The sequence below is a fragment of the Arvicanthis niloticus genome, chromosome 7, assembly GCF_011762505.2.
Source record: "Arvicanthis niloticus isolate mArvNil1 chromosome 7, mArvNil1.pat.X, whole genome shotgun sequence".
NCBI lineage: Eukaryota > Metazoa > Chordata > Mammalia > Rodentia > Muridae > Arvicanthis > Arvicanthis niloticus.
In genome coordinates, this window is record NC_047664.1 from 29,896,279 (window position 1) to 29,916,385 (window position 20,107).

Here is a 20,107-nt window from a genome sequence, read left to right on the forward strand (position 1 = left end):
AGGCTACACAGAGAAACCCTGTCTCAAAAAACCAAATAAATAAATAAATAAATAAATAAATAAATAAATAAATAAATAAAGGAGAAAAAGGAGAAAGTCCCCCTCTCACCAGTGTTCCCTCTCACCAGAATCCCCTTTCACCAGTGTCCCCTCTCACCAGTATCCCCTGTCACCAGTGTCCCCCAGCACAAGTGGCCCCTCTCATCAGTGTTCTGCTTCACCAGTGTCCCGTCTCACCAGTGCCCTGTCCCACCAGTGTTCTACCTCACTAGTGTCCCCTCTCACCAATGTCTCCTCTTGGCTTCCTCTTGTCACTATGTAAGCTGCTCATTTCTGCCCCGTCCCTCTCTGTGAATTTGAACTCTTTGAAACCGTGAGCCCCAAATAAACCTTTCCTCTTTTAAGTTGTCTGTCCAGCATTTGCTTACAGCAATGACAAAACAACGCACGTGGTGCTAGACACTATAACTTTCTTTTATATATATATTAATGGAAGTTACAGTTTTAATCATTAAAATACTCAAGTATTTAGATATTCAAAGGCATTAAAGGTGCATAATATCAACTAGGTAAATTTTTGTAAAAATATTTGTGTTTAGACACCTTATTATAACCACATTATACATGACAATGTATTGTTTTTCAGTCTACCACCTCAGTGTTCACCACAACCTTTCAATACGGACAATATGTTTTTCTGGTTCTACAAAAAGGATATCACTACAAGAAAGACATTTATTACAATGTACGAAAACTATAAGGGTACAAAAGGTGAAGTTGCACATGGCCCTGCAGGGAAAAGGAAATAAAGTGTACAAAAATCTAAACTCAAAAGAGGAAGGGTCAGTACAAAAGTAACTCCTCACAGACATACTGAACCAAGCCCAAGACACTGATGGCGCTGAAACAGATGAATAAGTTCCATGGTGTTATTACCAGTAAGATTTTTCCTCTTGGTCTTTGCTGGGTAACTTCTGATTCCTTAACTCTAGCACATTCAAGGTTTATTATTGTTCTTTGAAGAAGAGGCAAATCATGCAGAGATCAAGCCTGTGAGACCACATGGAAGATTAGGACTATCAAATATATCCCCTTGCTGGGCCCCACCATCCCATGCTAGCCGCCTGTCTCCCAGTCTTCAGTACTGCAAGGCTGAAAGAGACCTTGGGCAAGAGATTTCTGGATGCAGCAGGCTGTTGCACAAGATGCTTGGTCAAGCCTTTGAGTGTTCTCTCTGGCTTGTGCTGGAGGATACAGGTATTGCAAAGGCGATGCCCGCACAGATAAGGAGAGCTTTGCATAGTTCCCCGTCCGGCTTGCACATATTCCCATTTGACCCAACACTCAGATCATGAAACTACTCACTGGTAGGAGAAACCCCAAAGCAATGGCCGTCTTCCCACCTTTCTTAGTTTCATGACCTCAGCTTACTATGATTGAATACAAGAGGACACAGGCTTGGTCCCAAGTGGATCAAGCACATGGACAGGGTACAGGAGGATGGGTTCTGGAGGCACAGAGAGCCAACATCAGTTTCATTTCATCCTGAGGTTTTTGGTTTTTTTTTCGGATTTGAGGGAACATCATTTCAGCTACACACTAACTTCCATATCTGGAAAATCACAGCCTGGTAGTGTTTACTTCAAAGGGCTACTGTAAAGAGGAAATAAGGTCACGCACCTCAGTGGAAGGGCCTGAGGTGTGCGCTCTTTCTGTCTTCAGTTATTTAATGGAGAGTCTGTGGGATGACATACTGCTACAAGCAAGGTAGCTGCCATGTTCTTAAGGATCCTTTATTTGCCCTTTGTTGCTGACAAGAGGACACAGACAAATCCAGGCAGCAGTTCATGTCACTGCTCCTGCCTCATTTCCCCATTTGCAAAGAGGAGTTTCCCCATCTGCAAAGAGAGTTGGCTAGGAGTGTTCTGCAGTCCCTTCCTCTCAAATGGGCCAGCACACAGCCAGTGTGCAGGAGAATAAAGTGTGAAAACACGTCAACAACAGCTCAAAGGAACCACAGCGGGGGCTGGGGGGGAAGGTCTAACCAGCACACTCCAGTAGAGGGAGAGAACCACCAGTAACCTAACCGGAAGTGACAATGATGCGCTATGCAGTGGTGGCAGCCCCCATCAAGCTGTGCACACCTGCCACTACTCAGGAGCACTCACAGGGGAAGGTGACATCCCCACAGTGAATATTCAAAAGCCACGATGAACTGTGAGCTAAAGGTCACGGTGTGCCCGCCCCCTACCTCTACCTCACTGAGAAAATAGACTAAACAACAGTAGCTGGCCCTTAAGAACGAATATTTTCAACATTGTTCCCAGAGGGAGGGGACGAAAACTTTAGAAGACATTTGTAAATGTGACTGTTCTGCCTGGGTTTGCCAGGCAGGCACACAGTCTGCTAGACTGTTTTGATCGGAAAAGACCCTGGTTCTGTACTGAAATTTGTTTGTGATTTACAAGCATGCATTTAGCTTTTTCACTGAGAAATAACTGATTCTTAAAATAGTCTAGCTAGAGGAGACAGCTAAAGTACAGCAATATGTAACACACATACATACATTTATATATACAAACACACACATATGTATGTATGCATACTGTTTTAAAGCGTACTACTGAGGCTAGTGTAAGGATCTGACTTTATATGTTTGCTTTTCCCTTGTAGCAGGAAATCACCTTAAATTTCTGTCCTAAAGCCTTTCTAATACTCGACTAAGATGTTTGAAAATATTTAGTTCCTGAAAATTAGATACTAGTGATTTTAGAAGATATTATCATCAGAGAACCGTGAAACAAGTCATGTTATAACTCATAGCCACGAGGGCCCCTTGGCTATGGTTATGTTTCTAAGATTGAAATTTGACTCTCAACAGCATGAGAGGCTGGCTGCTGTCTTGTGATGTTTTTTTATTCCCTTCAAGAAAGAAAGTAAATAATTTTCTTTCTTTCTCTCTCTTTCTTTCTTTCTTTCTTTCTTTCTTTCTTTCTTTCTTTCTTTCTTTCTTTCTTTCGGGCTGAGGGCTGAACCTATAGACCTGTGTCTGCTAGGTAAATACTCAACCACTAAGCCACAGTCTTAGCCATTAGGAATCTATTTCTGATGAGACAATAAAGTCTTACAGATTTTCTGGTTTTGTTTGTCTATGTTAGTACTGGGGCCTCACACAATGTTAGGCAGGTACTCTACCACCGAGCCACAGCACCAGCCTCATTCCATCCACTGTTGCCAGGGAGCACACATTGACACCTATCTTTTAATAGGGAGAGCAGGTAGCCTCCAGTGTTAATTAAGTAGAATCTAGTGGGCCAGCTCAGAGTCAAGGTGGAGAAAGACCAGTGACATCCTGGAAATGAATAGGCTTTCTTATGTCAGGTGACCTTGGTTGAAGGATCCAGAGTGTAGGCTGGGAGCCATAATGAGTAAGCTAGAACACACCAGCTGACAGTGGTACCCTTTGGTACCAGAGTGTAGGACCATTTTTTCTTTCTATTTATCTCTTAGCTAAAACCTGGCTTTCATAAGAAACTCCTGACAAACTTACCAAGGTCTTTAGGATATCATGATTCCCATCTCCGAAATAATTTAGTGGCATTTTTTCTCAGTTCCCCCTTTCGATTCCTTTCTCTCCCTAACCCTGACATATCTGATCCTCTGTTAACTCTCAATGGTTTCTTGTCTCTTTATACTTTCTCCAAGACCCATCCATCACTGTATCCCACTGCCTAGAGCAGACACGGTGCATCTCTCTCTGGACCCTGGACCTCTCACGTCCTTCCCTTTATCTTTTCCCTTTAATTTTGACCTTAAAATCTCTCTCCATGTCAACAAGTTCTCAATTAGATCCCCTTCTGGCCCTCCCTCACCCTAAAGATCCAAAATCTTTCAGGGCAGGGCCTGGAGAGCCTGTCTTGTCCAGACTCTCCTGGTTTCTTTATCTAACATCCTCATATCTGCTCACTCCTAAACCCTCCTCTCTGCTTCCCCACTGGCTCTTCCCTCTGCCTGGAATAGCTGTTCTTCATGTACAGGCCTTACACAAGTATCACTTCCTCAGAGAAGTGCCCTCTGACCGCACCCCATGGCTCCACTCCTCTCCAGTTTTCTGTCGTTATCAGTGGGAAAGCAAGTATCTGCAGCCACGTTTTTCTCTTTGCTGCCATCCTGTCCCTGGCCACTCTCCTCTCCTTGAAAACTAAGAATCCCTGTGAAAGCCTCGTCAATTTTTCCAACATCAGTCAAAGGGAGGCCATCATGAAGTGTGGTCTAACACCTGCATAGTTCTTTTTCTCTGCCCCTCCCCTCTGAGCTACTAGATGCAGATCTTACTGCTAGCTGGGTTTCTTCTCAGCTGTCTAACCCTGCTTATCCCTGGGTCTCCCTTCTCCTCACACAGCTGGCTTGCTGCATGACCTTTATGGAACATAAGTGTTCATTAAATGAGATCCTTGAGCTTCTACCTGGGATCACTCCTGAGCTCTCAGCCCAGAAAGATATAGCCAAGGCTACTAATGCTTCCTTAATCTAATGTATGCCGAATCATCCTCAGTCCTTGACTGGGATCCCTTACTATCATTCCTTTCTCTATGAATATAGCTTTTGCTATATTTTGCTATATATATGACAGAGGGATTCTGTCAGTCCCCTGTGAGTGAGTTATCCTCCCAAATCTCTGGGACAGACCTGGTGCTGACATGGATTCACAAGAGTCCAGAGAGGCAAAAACAGCAGTGTGTTTCCAAAGCATACTCATATTCTTTTTAGGAATCAGGCTATTCCAGACACTGAGATGGGAAGGGAGCTAGGACAGGAATTGCTGTGGGTGTCCCTTGAGAGTAGGAGACTGGAAGGGTACAGAAAAGTGGAATCAGGTTAATCCTGTCCTGGGTCCATGGACATCTGGCTGAGGGCACTCTATGCTTCTCTGTTAGATTACCATGTCCCCATTTCTCTTGGCATGTTTTGGTACAACTGGGTTGGTTACACTGTTGGCTTGTTATTCCGTGTTTAAGTACCACCTTCCTGGCTCCTTCCTCAAGCCGCCCCACGTTTCTTCTAACGTTATTTCTCATCCTCTTTCACACACTGAACACTGCTGTGACCTCAGCCAGCTTCTGTGACAGGCCACAAAGATTCTGGTTGGCTAAGCTGTTCCACTGCCTGGAATAACCTCACTTTCCTCTCTGGCAGGCACACGTGAGTCACACATAGTTTCAAAAACATGGCTTAAATGTCAATGTGGCTTTGAGCTCACCTGCCCCTCTTCCTGACTCACCCTCCCTCATCTCCAGCTCCCTTTGAACTCTTGTCCACAGGGTGAAACCTTAGGGCTGACAGTACCACGGAGTATATCTGTACATCAGTAGAATAATAAACAAAAGCATCTTGAGCTTTTGGGAAGCAGAGGTTGTCTTTGTTCCCTGTAGATCTCTGTCCCTGGCTCTGTTTGAGTCTGCATACAGTGGATGTTCAAAACCTACCATCTCGTTGGGAAGGCACAGTTTAATTCCATCACCAAGGAACTGTGAACACCTTGAGACTGATGATGTGACAGCCATGGCCTCTACACAATAATGAAGAATGCAAGAATGTCACAGAGCTAACTGCAACAGCCATCCATTCCCCCCCCCCCCCACCTTTGGTCTCAATTTCTGTGTTTAGGAGAGCCACTTGTCTGTTGAAGCCAGTTGCTACTGCCACCTGGCGTTCATTTACCTCATGTGCAGGCTGGGCTCAGTTAAAAGTTCTTCTATTATTGTTGCAAAGAGTAATTGTGAAATACAGCCCCTGATTTTCTACCATTCACCGTGGCAGAAAAAAATCAATCATTTTAAGAGATCCTTTATTTGTCTTCCAAGTTTTCATTCTAGCGTAGACACCGCAGCACTCAGAGACGGCTTGAGGCTGAAGAGTCAGCTGCCTCTGCAGCAACCTCAGGAGCCACCAGGCTGTCTGCATCTGCAGACCCGTGGGCAGGGAGGTATACCCATAGGGTCATTAGTCTTATTCCCAAGGTCAGAAGCAGTTTGAGTTAAAAAAAAAAAAAGGCCAGCAGGCCTATCTGGCCCAATGTGAGAACCATCCTATAGGCAAGCACCAATTCCTAACATGATACTCTGTTGTGTTTGCAGACAGGAGCAAGTTGTCCTCTGAGAGGCTCCACCCATCAGCTGATTCAGACAGATACAGACACATACAGTCAAACAGTGGATGGAGCTTGAGGTCTCTTACGGAAGAAGAAGAGGAAGGATTGCATGTCCTGAAGGGGATAGGAACTCCACAGAAAGACCAACAGAGTCAAGTAACCCGCACCCTTGGGGTTCTCAGACTCTGAACCACGAACCAAAGAGCAAACACAGCTGGACCTAGGTCTCCCTGCACATATAGCAGATGTGCAGCTTGGTCTTCATGTGGGTCCTGAACAAGTGGAGTGGGGCCTGTTCCTAAAGCTGCTGCCTGTGCATGGAGTATATTCTACTAGCTGGGCTGCCTTGTCTGGCCTCAATGGGAGAGGAAGTGACTACCCTCACAGAAACTTCAAGTACCAGGGTGGAGGGATACCCAAGGGGGTTCCATCTGCTCAGAGAAAAAGAGGAGGAAAGTTGGGAGAAGGATTGTGGGAGAGGGTGACTGGGAGGTGGGCAGTGAGCAGGATGTAAAGTGAATAAGTAAAAAATAATGAAATGAAATTAAAAATAATATTTTGCATTTTGAAGGTGGGGGGAGGAAGGGCAGCAGGACCTTTTTGTGCTCAGCTCCAGGCCTCTAACCAGGCATGTCCATGTGACAACATGTGGCAATGTGTATCAGAGAGCAAATCCAGTCACCCAGTGAAGCTGTTTCTCTGCCCCTGTAACTTCATAACAGTGAACTGAATGAGCAGCAACTGCCATTTTCTGCTCAGCATCTCTCCACTGCCAGGATTATTCTAGAAAGCAACAATGTCTCCTTATTCTTTGATCTTCACAACAGCAACGGACTCTAGAGTCCAGGAATTAAGTTCCTCTCCAAAGCCAAGGCTCTGTCAGCAGCCTGGTCAGACTGTCTGGAAGGGTAGCCGACAGGAAGTCCGTGATGCTTCTTCTGGGCTTGGATGTGTCCTCGCCAGGAAACTGTCCTGTTCTGGCTGGAGCTTTCAACTTGCGATTCTCCTTTTTCTCCCCAGCAGACCACAGGCAGGTGGAAATGGAAGATATCAGAGAAACCCAGCAAAGCTGAATACAGTTGCACCCTGTAAAGACCTGTTGTTCTGTACATCAATAGTACAAAGTATGGCTAGAGATGGAATCTCTGGGGTCTGCTGAGGTGGATAAGAGTCTATCTCAGGCTGGTACAGGGCTTAGTGGGTAAAGGCATATGCCACTAACTCTGACAACCTGAGTCTGACCTCTTGGACCCATATAGTGGAAGAACAAAGAAACTCACACTCTCTCTCTCACACACACACAAACACACACAAATAACAATAATTAAAAATATTAAAAACTGAGTCTGTTTACACGAATATTTCCAGAGGAAAAGCAGAATCTCTTGGTACAAAAGGGCTGAACCGCCATAGTTCTAGGCTGAAGATCAGAAAGAAAGAGACGAAGGAGGGTCTGAGCTTTCTCTGAGATAAAATCTTGTCCTGATACCTTGCTTTTTCTATCCACAGCTCAGTGGCTGGTTCTGCAGGTCACACAGGAGATCTACCCATTTGTCTGTCCATCTATCCATCCACCCACCCATCCATCCATCCTCCCTTCCTTCCTTCCCCTCATTCTTTTCCTATGTCTCTTTCCCTCTTTCCAGCCTTCTTCTCTCACTCCCTTCCTTTCTTCAACAGAGAGACATCATGAGGACTTTACTGGATGAGTGGATAGAATGTCCATGGTTTTGGTCCTGAGAGATGGCATCCAGTATAGGACACTCTGTATGGTCCTTCCACTGTGGAACACGTTGGGTTCTTCAGAGCTTTGCTTCTCTTTGGCTTATGTCCAGGGAGAGGAATAACCATGCATTAGTCAGGTCTGCATGGCATGGGAACACTTTCCTGTTCTTCTGCTTTCAGTCGTGTGTTGTGTACTTTGCTTTCTTTTGTTCCACATGTAACCTTTCACCATCAAAAAAGACGAGGATAAAGACTTAGGGTACTGCTGAAAAAGACAAAGAAATAGAAAAATGTTTATTCCATCTGCTCCTTCAGGTGAGGCCTACAGTGTGACTAGAATCATTGTGTGGGTCAAGATTCACGGGGACACTTGTGTTTCTCCCAAGGTTTAGTTTTCCATGGAAAGCTTGCAGGAGTAAACTGATGGCCCAGGGTTAGCTTTATAATCTAAGAATGGCATGTGTCAATGTATCAGTGCCAAGTTGCCCTATCTTCCACTTTCATTTTTAAGACAGTGACCGGATGAGTAAGGCCCTGACAACAGTGAATTGCTATTATGGGGAAGCATGGTAAAAAATTTCAGATCACATTAATTCAGGGAGGTTAACTAACCACCTGGAAGCCACTTGCATAATAACATCTTAAAACTAAGGTTCAAAGTCAGTCCCTCGGTTTCCTTCTATATGGCTACTTTGATAGCATCACGGAGAAGTACTATACAGAGGTGTTTTCTGGTGTGCTTGTGCAAAATTTCAAATTGTAGGCATGGATTTCTTCATTAGCAACACATACATCTCCTGGTAGTATGACTATGGCTCGTCCATCAGGCAGTGTGTTCTCTTTCCCATCTCTGGACTCTGCAATGTTCTGCATGTTGCTTGGTACCAACAGACAATGATTTGCTTGGTACCAACAGACAGGGAAATTGTGCAAGTTGTGGAGACCAAACTTGAATGGCTCTTGCTGGTGTTTGCTCTTGACCTCTTGAAACTTTCCTGAGACCACTGAGGAAGAATGCGTGGTTGGTCTTCTGGTAAAGGAAGGTCATATGGGGAAGAATCAAGGCAGACATCAAATGCCTGCCATGTGACTGCCCAGCTCTGCTGACCCCACAGCTTAATAGGGCTGTGGGATGAGCTGAAGCCTTGCAGTGGATAGAATACTTCCCCAAGCCATTTCACAGTCCTGGGAAGAGGAGCCTGCAGCTGTGCTAATGCAAGGGGCTTAGGGGGAGTTCACTGACACAGTCACTTCATATGCTCCAAACACTCCAAAAGTACCATCTCACTCAACAGTCACAAAGACTCTCCAAGGTTTTCATTAGGCTTCTATTGCAAAGATTTGGAAACTGAGTCTCAGAAAAATTATACCAAGCCCAGAAAGGACAGGACTGGATTTTTATTCATGTTGATGTGGTTGTATGGACAAGTTTTCTTCCATCCTACTGGTCAATAAAAAAATCACAATGTTGCAATGATGTGAACATATTATAGAACAGGCTGTAGGGCCCCTAAACTACATGGTGTTCTTTTGCTGTTGCTAATGAAGAAAAGGTTGGTTTATTGAATAATAGAGGGGCTTATTAAGTAAAGTGTTTAATTTTTTAGGATTTATTCTTATTTTATTTTAGTGTTTGCCTACACATATGTATATATATCATGTATATGACTGGTGTCTGTGAAGGACAGAAGAGGCATTCAGATCCCCTGGGACTGGAGAAAGTTGGGATCTGCCATGTGGCTGCTTTAACAGTAAATGTCTTAACCACAAGTCGTCTCTCTAGACTCAAGTACTGGGTTTTGATCAGTCTAAACCAAGACACTTATACCACCTGCTAAAGGCTCAGGAACCCTCATGAAAGAAGGAACAGAAAGAAGGTAAATCCAGAAGTTAGGGAGAAAGTCTGAGAAATGCTTCTCCACATGACATAGCTGCTGCAATCACAAATCCACATCAGCCGCCTTTTGCCTGCATAAGACTGGGCTGGCTGACAGTTAGTCAAGGATGTGGAGGGGCCCATGGACCCCTACTTCTCTCTCATGAACTCTTGGTTATGGGTAGATGCTGAGTGAGAGGAAGCCATTGTCTTTAGTTGTGCAGCCATTGATGAGTCCACCAGATTTTAATAGATAATTCCACACCATAGTCACACAAACAGCCCTGGTTGAACTCCTTGCAGTCATAAAACAAAACAAAAGGACATGAAGGTGGAAAGGACTCTTGTAGGGAGGAAGGGGATTGATGGATATGAGAGGGAGATAAGAAAGGGTGGAGGAGAGTGCGTTACATCCATACATGAAATTGTCAAAGCATCTAAGTCACAAAAGGAAAAGGACATGCTCATGGGGGTGGGGTGGGGGGAGAATTTCTCAGTAGCACATTTTTAATGGGCTAAATTAAATGCCCATTCTTCTGGGCACATGGAAAAAGCTGCCAGAACAAAGAGGCTGGAGTCAAGAGAAGACACAGTGAGGAGCTGGTAAGACCGCTGGCTGCAGTCAGTGGTTCTCGGCCTTCTTAATGCTGTGACCATTTAATATAGTTCCTAATGTTGTGATGATCCCCAACTGTAAAATTATCTTCATTGCCACTCCATAACTGTAATTTTGCTACCATTATGAATCATAATGTAAATATCTGTGTTTTCCAATATTCTTAGGTAACTCCTGTGAAAAGGGTAATTTGCCCTGTCCCCTCAGGTTGAGCAACACTGGCTTTGTTCATAAAAAGACTTGCCATGTAAACCTGGTATCTGAGTTGATCCCTGAAACCCACAGAAAGAAAGACCTAACTCCCAAAAGTTGTTCTCTGACCTCCATGTTTAGACTGTGACACATGCACCCGCCACCCCCACAAACCAATAAGAAACAAACAAACAAACAAAAATCCAATATTTTTAAAAGAAAAGATGCTAGGCTCCTTATACATGGATGCTTTGGGCTTGTATTTGTTTTGCTGAGTTGGAGCCAGACTGACTGAAATTGGGATTAATAATTGCTGACTGTTCTTCATTGTTGTTGTAACTCAGGGGACAGGGCAGGAGGGAATTTCAGGAAGCACCTATGGAGTATTCATTATATCCTATTACAGAAAGCACTGCTAGTGTATTCATTATATACTACTATGTGCTAAGTTGTTCTCCTTCCCTATAGTGGTCCTCTTCATTGCCCGTATTACCTATGAGAGAGAGAGAGAGAGAGAGAGAGAGAGAGAGAGAGAGAGAGAGAGAGAGAGAGAGATATTGAGAGACAGAGACAGGGAAAGACTGTCTATCTTCTCTCCCTCTTTAGGAAAGCAAATTTCCACGTGGTGAGTGTCTATTGAGCAAATTCTGCTTCTTATTTACCCTCTTTCCACCACAGCAGGAAAGTTACAATGGCAAGAGCTCGAGGAAGCTGCTCACACTGTGTTCATATACAGGAAGCCGAAGGCAATGAATGCCGGTGTTCAGCTAACTTCAGGGTGGACCCTTCAACCTAATTAACCTAATCCAGGGCATCAGCCACAGCAGCGATGAGTCCAGAGTGTGATAAATTAATATGGATCATTTGACCACTACAGGGTAGAAAAGAGGGAAAGAGTGCAGGAGGCAGGAAGGTGCTGTGTCTTCAACTTAAAGTTGAATTGTGGATCACTGTGCCATCAGTTCTTACAGCAGATATCACAGTTATCCCTGGCTCAGTGAGGCAAAGATGACATGCGCAAGGGAGACCAGCATGGTTAGCATCTTCCGGAGCTGCCTAACCCATGGTCGTACAACACACCATATACTAACACCCACCATTCTATCCTTCACAAAGGGAAGATGTTGGTGAACTCACACCTTAGAACACATTCAGAACAGATCGTCTCTTCCCTTAGCAGCAAAATATGAAAGGATGCCATAAGTTCTATGATACCTGTTCTGTGCTGGTTTACAGATGTCTAAAGAGGCACCACTAACTATGAATAGCAAGTGAACACAAATAAAGAAGTATCTGCTAATTCAAAGAAACAATTCCATCCTTTGCCTTTATTTCCCATCTTTCTCAAAACGACATAATAGAATGGTTCCATGTTTTTCTAAATGCCCTTTGATCTTAGGTCTGAGAAACAAGGAAGGCAAACTCATTCCAATAAAGATAAAGGCAGCAGAGAAGAAAGAGGCAACCATCTCCCTCAAAGTGACATAACAGAATGGCATCTGGACTTGCTAGAGCATGTGTAAGGGACAAGGCACAGCTCCCTCTAAGCAGAGAGTCTACGTTCTGTTTTAGATCAGTTAGAAAGTTCCAACATATCTAATGACTAGAGACAAGAATGACCACCTGGTCACTGAATCTCTGCTGCTTAAGCCTTCCAGAGAAGATGGCTGCCTGAAGGCTAGACTCTTCTGTACATCTGTACTTCTCAAGCCATTGGATCAAAGCCGTAACCACCAAACTTAGTTATTTGCTATGCTTGTATTTTTAAGATTATGCACATGATATCTATATCTACAGATGCACACAGGCACACACATATGTACATATACACACATACACACTATGTACATGTACATATATACACACAGATAGATGAACTTCAATGATTAGAGTCTCTTTTAGAAAACTCAGAACTTCTTCATTTTTTAAAAATTGTTTAATTGTCATAAAATGCATATGATACAAATGTGCCTTTTTGGCCAGGTTTTACATTTGTAGTTCTGTATTCCTAAGTTTATTCCACTGTTGAGCAGCCACCACCAGCATCCCAGGGACACCAACCTAAGCTTTACTCATTGAGAATTGATTTGTTGTCTCCCCCTCACCCTTGCTCCTCATAAGTACCACCCCCTTCCTACAAATTCAACTTCAACAGGCAGACAAGGAATATGTTACCAAAGTGACACAAATTCCAAAGTGTCTGCCCTTTGGTGAATAGTTTATTTCACTTTGTATGCTTTCAAGCGTCATTCTGATGGCGATGGTACTATTTTACACTCCCATCAACAACACACATCGCCTCTGCCTCCTCTGAAACACTTGCTATTCTCTATTTCTTTAGTAGTAACCATCCTAATGCATGAGCTTGCTGTCACACAGCTAACAAGCCGTGAGTTTTATCCAAGTAGTCAGAATCTAAGAGGCAGGATTTTAACATTTTCTTCCCACAATAATGGCTCTCTAACTCAGGTTTGCAGGGGCTCCTGCAGATTGCCCGTAACTCTTCAGCACAGGAAACCATGCTCAGTATATGTAGGGATGATGGGACACACAACACATCTTCATTAGCAATTGGTTTGGTTAAAAACAAGTCCATAACCTGGAACAGATAAAATCAGAACAACTCCTGACCTTTGATGCAAATGTCAAGGGACCTGAATGTGGATAATTTTGGAAGGCAACTGAAGAGTTGAATTATGACTTGTCTTGATGCTTCCTGCTTTCGGTTGGGACTGGAAATGGAAGTGCCAAGCCCTGCCAGGAAGTCATCTCTCGTGGTTTTACTGGCCAGGGCTAATTTAGGAAGTGCTGGAAATCTTCTAGAAACCCCTTGGGAAATTTTTACCTTGCTTTCCTGCATAAAAAGTTCCACTTAGCTACAAAACCCTCCAGAGTGGCATCTGGACTGCCTGTTGGCTTCTCTGGGCAAATCACATATTTGTTCCTAGTGCAGTTCAGTGTGGAGCAGGGCAGCTCAGCTTGGGTAACAGGGTATCTTCAGAGGACGGGAAATGATCTGTGGACACTGTGCTGCCTCTCTCAGATGATCACACATCTCATCCACTCACTGCCTTAGGACTTGGTGGGAAAATTTCCCTGTCACCTGGGAAGACGGGTAAGATCAGAGGAGGTGGCCTGTTTATTTCACTACCCAGTTAAGTGAGAAAATCAACACTTAAACCAAATCAATCTACTTCCCTAAACTACAATTTTGCCATCTGCTCTCTGTTTCAGAATTATCAGAAATAATTTCTTTCTTAAAAGAGAGTCCACCTTTCACTGCCTGGTGCTAAGGAATCTTATTTTCTTTGAACAGGAAGCTGACACGTGTCTGCAAGGCCACACTAAGACAGCCTGAGGCCCGTGGCCACCTGAGATTCCTATCAGTGTTTCTTCCCCTACTTGTAGCCCACGTGTTTCTCACAGCTCCAGCCCAGACCTGTGTCTCCCTCATTCATACCCATCCTCTTTCTCGAATACCCCAGTCACTTCTTTGCTTAGTCAAGTTGTATTGTCCACCCAAGGCCCTGTCCAGGGGGTCCTCAGTGAAACCACTCTTCCTCTTCTTTTTGTCACACATCATGATCTCCCTGCCAGTTAGAGAGTGTCTTGCTGCACTTCCAAGGAGGCATGCATGTGAAAACTCTGATACAGGGACACAGCTGAGGTTGGTGAGACCCAAGAAAGGAAGATGTCCATGTAAATCAAAGGAGAGGGATAACTTGGGCTTGCAGTAGGAAATGAATCAGATCAGGCATCATTCAGATTTGGATGGTAACAATTTGAGATAGAGACAGCAGGGTTGCCAAACATAGTGGAACAGAGAGAGGGTTGGTTGGTCAGAGCAAGGAGCAGTTTCTCCGGGATAGGAGCAGTTTCCCCCTGAAGGATTGATGCAAACAAAGATAGAGTTGGAATCAGACATGGAATCAGAGACCATCCCTGTCCTCAAGAAAGAAATGTGGGTGTAAGAGCCTTAATAACACATGGAACAAATAAGAAAGTATCTATCATTAGTTATGCTAGATTAAAAACAACCATGGTTTATTGACTTATATTCAAATTATTTTTGAGTTTACTATACTCAGTGAATTACCCAGACTATGTCTCTACCCTTGTAGAAAAGATTGTTGAAGAAGAAAAATACAGATCAAGTCTGATGTCTTTTCATTTAGCACCCACTTCTTAAAGATACCTAGCAAATAAATGTTGAGGGAATGGATTAATCCTCTCTACCTTAAAGTAAATATTCTATAGGTATATATTTTTTTACTAGTGTTAACATTTTATTCATGCTTGCTCAAGAGTATTCTTTAATGGTAGAAGGAAGAAGTCTAAAATTCTAGTTCACTTTTCCTTTTTAAAAATCAATTTTAATAACTAAGAATTGTGTGTCCTATGAAAGATTAATACAATTCAATTTTTCTGAAAAATTAAAAAATGGAAAGTATCTTAATTACTGTTGTAGCATTATATCTTGAAGACAAAGCAAAATTTGGTGTCTATTTTAATTTTTATTCCATGCTTCAAATATTTTGAACAACTTGAAAATTCAACTTACACATTCCACAGCATTTTTAGCTAAAAAGGAAGTTAGAATCAAAACATCACTTTCTCCAGAAAAGTGGGTATGAAGGCTGGTGGTACCTCATGCATGAGTCATGGGATAGTTCTGAAGGCCATTTTCATACTCCCACCTAGAACAGGATAAAGTACCTGGTACTGGCACGTGGCAGGCCACTGAGTCAGAACAGGCTCTGATCCTATGTCTTATTTGTTCTCTGTCATGGAAACATGATGCAATCCTGAGTCCTAGTCACCAGATACTTCCCAGATCCTACCTAGGAGATGTGAACTCTTATTATTCAGTCACCAGTCTGGGAGCACAAATGCCTCACCCTACTAGACCTGGCACACACACAGTGATCAGGTTTAGAAGGTCTAATGCAGTCTTGGGAGGGTTTTTGTCCTTTGTTCTTGGTGACAAAACCAGGTGATATGTCTTTAGTCATTACCTCAGAGCAAACTAACCTGCGGTTAGTTGTGAGGAGATCAGTTGCTTGAAGCACACATATTTCTATCAAGTTGTGGTGATGGTGTTAAGAAGTCATCTGTTTCTCTCTATCCTTATTAAGGAGTCTTAGTAGAGGTAAGGATTGAGATGGGCAGTGGGTCCTGAGGAAGATGAAGTGTGCCAGGCAATTTGGCAATGATATTGGGGTCAAGTAGGGAGCGAATCATTTATATGAGGCAGAAGGGTGTCAGGAGCAGGAATTGAAGAACATCAGTCTTATGTTTTCCCTTCTAGATCATAATCTCTTAATGCTAGGCAGCATCTGTGAAGAATCTATTAGAAGTTACAGTCTGCTGTTTGTCTATACTCTGAGGTTAAGAAGGATAATCTCTGATGGTGATCTCAGCAACCCGAAGACCCCAAAAGCCTGGAGGGTAACAGTACCTGCCAGTATGGATCTGAGGGAGGTAAAGCTGCCAGAGGACCTGCTGCTGGTTAGTAGGCTTAGGCCAGTCTGATGCTTGCTTAGACTATTGTGGTAAGGGCTGGAGAGATAGCTCAGTGGTTAAGAGCACTTGTTAATTTTTCTTGAGGATTTAGTTTAATCCCCAGAACACAGCTGTGGCTCATAACTGTCTGTAAGTCCAGTTCCAGGATCCGTCTCCCTTTTCTGGCCTCCACTGGGAACCAGGCACTTGGGTGGTGTATAGGCTTACATGAAGGCAAAATATCCATGCATATTTTTTTAAAGTTAGAAAAGAGTACCCTGAGAAGATCTAAAATTATGACAATAATCCAGTTACTCATATTCTCATCAGTTTTATTCTCAGAAAAGTTAGATCATTATAGATCAGATATCAAGATCTTCTAAGCCTAGTGTTTATTCATACACAAAGCTGTGCAATTTTGTCAAGTCCAATGTAAACCATAAAGATAGAATCACCCTGTGTCCTAGAAGCAAAAAGCAGTGAGTGTGGGCACTGGGGGACAAAATGTGGCCAGCTCAAAGGATTGGAGATAATCTGGGGTTGGAATTTATCACATATTTAAATATTAATTACATGGCCTTAACAAAATAATATGTACACTCAACTCACTCAACTCAGAGATATGTAGAGTCACACACCCACATCTTTTCTCAGTGTAATGGGAGATTTGAGGTGTCAATTTGATCTGACTGTCATGACCAAATCTTGGTCAATGAAGTCTAAATGTTACTGTGAGGTGAATTTCAGCAGACGATCCTCACAGATTCAGGAAGATTCGTCCAATCAGGCAAGAAAGCAGACAGGTTCCCAGGAGAGGAAGGAATGAGTGCAGCAACCTATATCACCTCTTTCCAGGGTCCCTAGGTATTAGTCACATTTCTCATTGGCATGACAAAATCAGACAAGAAGTGTCTCAGAAAAGATGGGTGCTTTTCTCATAGTTTGCAAGCACAGTCCATCATTGGGAGCAAAGCATGAGGCAGCTGGTCACCTGACATCCACCACAAGGAAGCAAACAATGCCAGTTCTTCTGCTTTCTTCTCCTTATTCAGTCCAGGACCCTGAGTACCCCATGAGACTGTTTTGCCCATGTTGAGGGTGGGGCTTCTGACCTCAGTTAAACATCTCTGGAAATGCCATAACAGATTGTCCCAGAGATTTTTCTCCAAGGTGATTCAAATATTATCCAGATGATAAGGTTCAAATTCTCGTTTGCTTCCTTGCCAGTCTCAGCATTTCTGAGACATCTACTTGAAGTTTATTTGTCTGTATTCTCTCACCCTGTGTGTCTTCTTCTCTGGAAAACCCTGACTCATGACGTGTATACCTGCTGCTATCTGTGTGCTTCTCTGAGTTCCAACATTTTCATCTTATGTTCCTCCTCAGCTTTTTGACATGTCTGGCCAGTGTTCTTTCCTCTCTCCCATACATGGGACATGGTGACTCTTGTGGCATAGTACTTCCTATCCATGGTGGGTCTTCTTTCCTCAGTTAAATGGCAACACCTTTATAGACATATCCAAATGTGTATATCCTGGGTGTTCTAGATCCAGCAAGGAGCAAGGCTGGCAATCAAGAATTAACCACTATTTGTATGTGTGAGCCCAGTTTTGCTTTCCAGGCCTACCTGGACTCTTCTTGAGAATCCAGCTTTATTGACAGACACACACCACGTAGGGTTCCATATGGGGACATCTTCTGAGTTTTCCATCCACATGATGGTAAAAGCATTTTTAGCATTCAACTCCAGGAAATTGACTTTCTCATTTCAATATTCAAGGCACAACCAGTTGCTTAGGTCTCTGATATACCTTCTTCCGTCTATACTATGGCTTAACACTTTTGTTAAAATAAAACTTGACAACTTTTTTTTTTTTGCATTTTATATTTATATTGTACAATTTTTAATGTATTCACAGAGCTATGAATCATTACTACTGTTCATGGGAAACCTTTCTATCAGTGTTCAAACCTATTAATAACCCATCACTGTACACTGGCACTGTAGGCCTCAAGGTATACACTCACAACTCTTTGCTGCAATAGGGACACCAGATGGCTATCTTGGGACAAGTAAGTTTGGTAGGAAAGGTTAGGTCTTGATAGTAGGGGAAGTAGGAGTTCAACCAATAAAGGGAAAATGTAATCTGTGTCCTAAGAAGATAGAACAGATCACATGCAGCTATCATAAAAAAGGTTTTCTACTCCTTTGTATATGTAAAATGTAAAAAAAATATGTAAAAAATAGCGTTGCTTCTTTGGTTGTAGTTGATGGACCATTGTCACCCACAGTCTACAGAAAAGACTAAAGGAAAGCCACTGCTCTTACATTCTCTGCTGTGAGAAAGTATTTTTTTTAAAATGTTAAACCATGGTTAAATAATGTGCTAACTCCATGTCTTCCCCTCTTTCCTAAAATTTAATGGGAAAGGTGGTAATGAGCAATCTACTTTCCCTTATTCTGAATTTTCTTAGCTCAGTGGTCCATGACACCCCTGCACAGAGCTGTAGTCATCGGGCTTTGTCCTGCGTGCACACCATCCTTCTTGTAACGACTGTGACCTTTTTCTATCAGCAAAGAGAAAGGGGCAAGTCTGAATTTATCCCCAGGTTGATGATCGCGGTTTTTATTGTCTGAAATCTAAGTAAAAATAATATCACCATCGCCTTGCAGCTCAGCTGCTCGTGTTGAAAGGACGTGTGAGGTTCAATGAGACGAGAAAGAAGGCTCACCTCCCTTCTCACATTTACTGACTGCCTGGAAATAGTTTGTCAAATTGTATTTATGGTGAGACAGGTTCAAACAACAGCTTAGAGTTACCCGCCTGGAACTATATTGGAAATGGGAAATGACGGGAGCAGGAGAGTAATAAAGGGTCAATTAAGGCTCGAGGGGTGGTAGGAGGAAGACAAAATCAGAACGAATGTGGAAGAAGACCAGTGGGGTTTTTTTTATTACTACTTTATAATATCAAGGGGAAAAGGATGCACAGAAACAAATTATCTTCCATAGGGCAGAGATACAAGAACAAACTCACGATATTCACAACCACCATAGTCCCTCTCTGTAGAGTGGTGACGAATTCGCAATATTAAACATCGCCACTGTGGATGCCATTTACCAAATGGCTCCTGTGTGTCACTGTCAGAGCTGGCATTGGTAACTAGGCTTTCTGACTTATATGCTCTAGTGATTTTTTAAATACAAATATCACTAAATGCAGAGACCAGGGTAGATTTTGGCCCGCTTCTGTTCCTTTCTGAGCCTCATTAGTGAGTATTTCAGAACTCCAGTGAGTCTTGGTCCTAGCAAGCTTGAAAAAGCTGAAGCACATGGACAGGAGCTACCTTTCTTCATATCTTTGAGCCACAGTGCATTTTATTAGATTTCTGGATGCAAGCAGAAGCAGTCCATGTGCCAGAGAAGAGAATGGTTTTGAAGACTAGCCATCACACAGGAGGAAGATCTAAATGGGGGTGGGGACATGCCTTCCAAGCCTGGTCTCCCTCTGATGTGGTCCTCTTTGCAGCAGCAGAGTGTTTCACAGCTCCTGGCTTCTGAAACTATTGTTCAGCAGGACTCCTCCACACTCTACAGTCACCTCATATAGGTGACGTTTGCATCAGAGCAGAATTCGGCTAGAAGGAAAGAAATCTTGTGTCTACAAAAGCAGGTGCTGTCAGCAACATCCATGGGCAACAGGATGACTACCTGATAGAAGCCAGAGCCAAAGGCAGCACAGGAGTAACTTCTGAGAGAGAATAAGTACTGGACCCACCTACTGAGAGGTGAATCAGACTCTACAGCTATTGGCCAAAGCACAATTAGGGCAGGAGAGAGACTTTCTCTCCACTTTCTGAGGTACTCTATGACCTTCTGACTTTAGCCAACAGCAGATAAACAGAGAAAAGCTAGACAAATGCATTTATTATGTGCACAGGGGTACCTCAGGAAAGAAAGCAAACACACGCGGACAAATGAGGCCTCAAGCTTAGATACACTCTTCATAAAGAAAAGTGATAGATGGACGAAGGAACCTTTGGA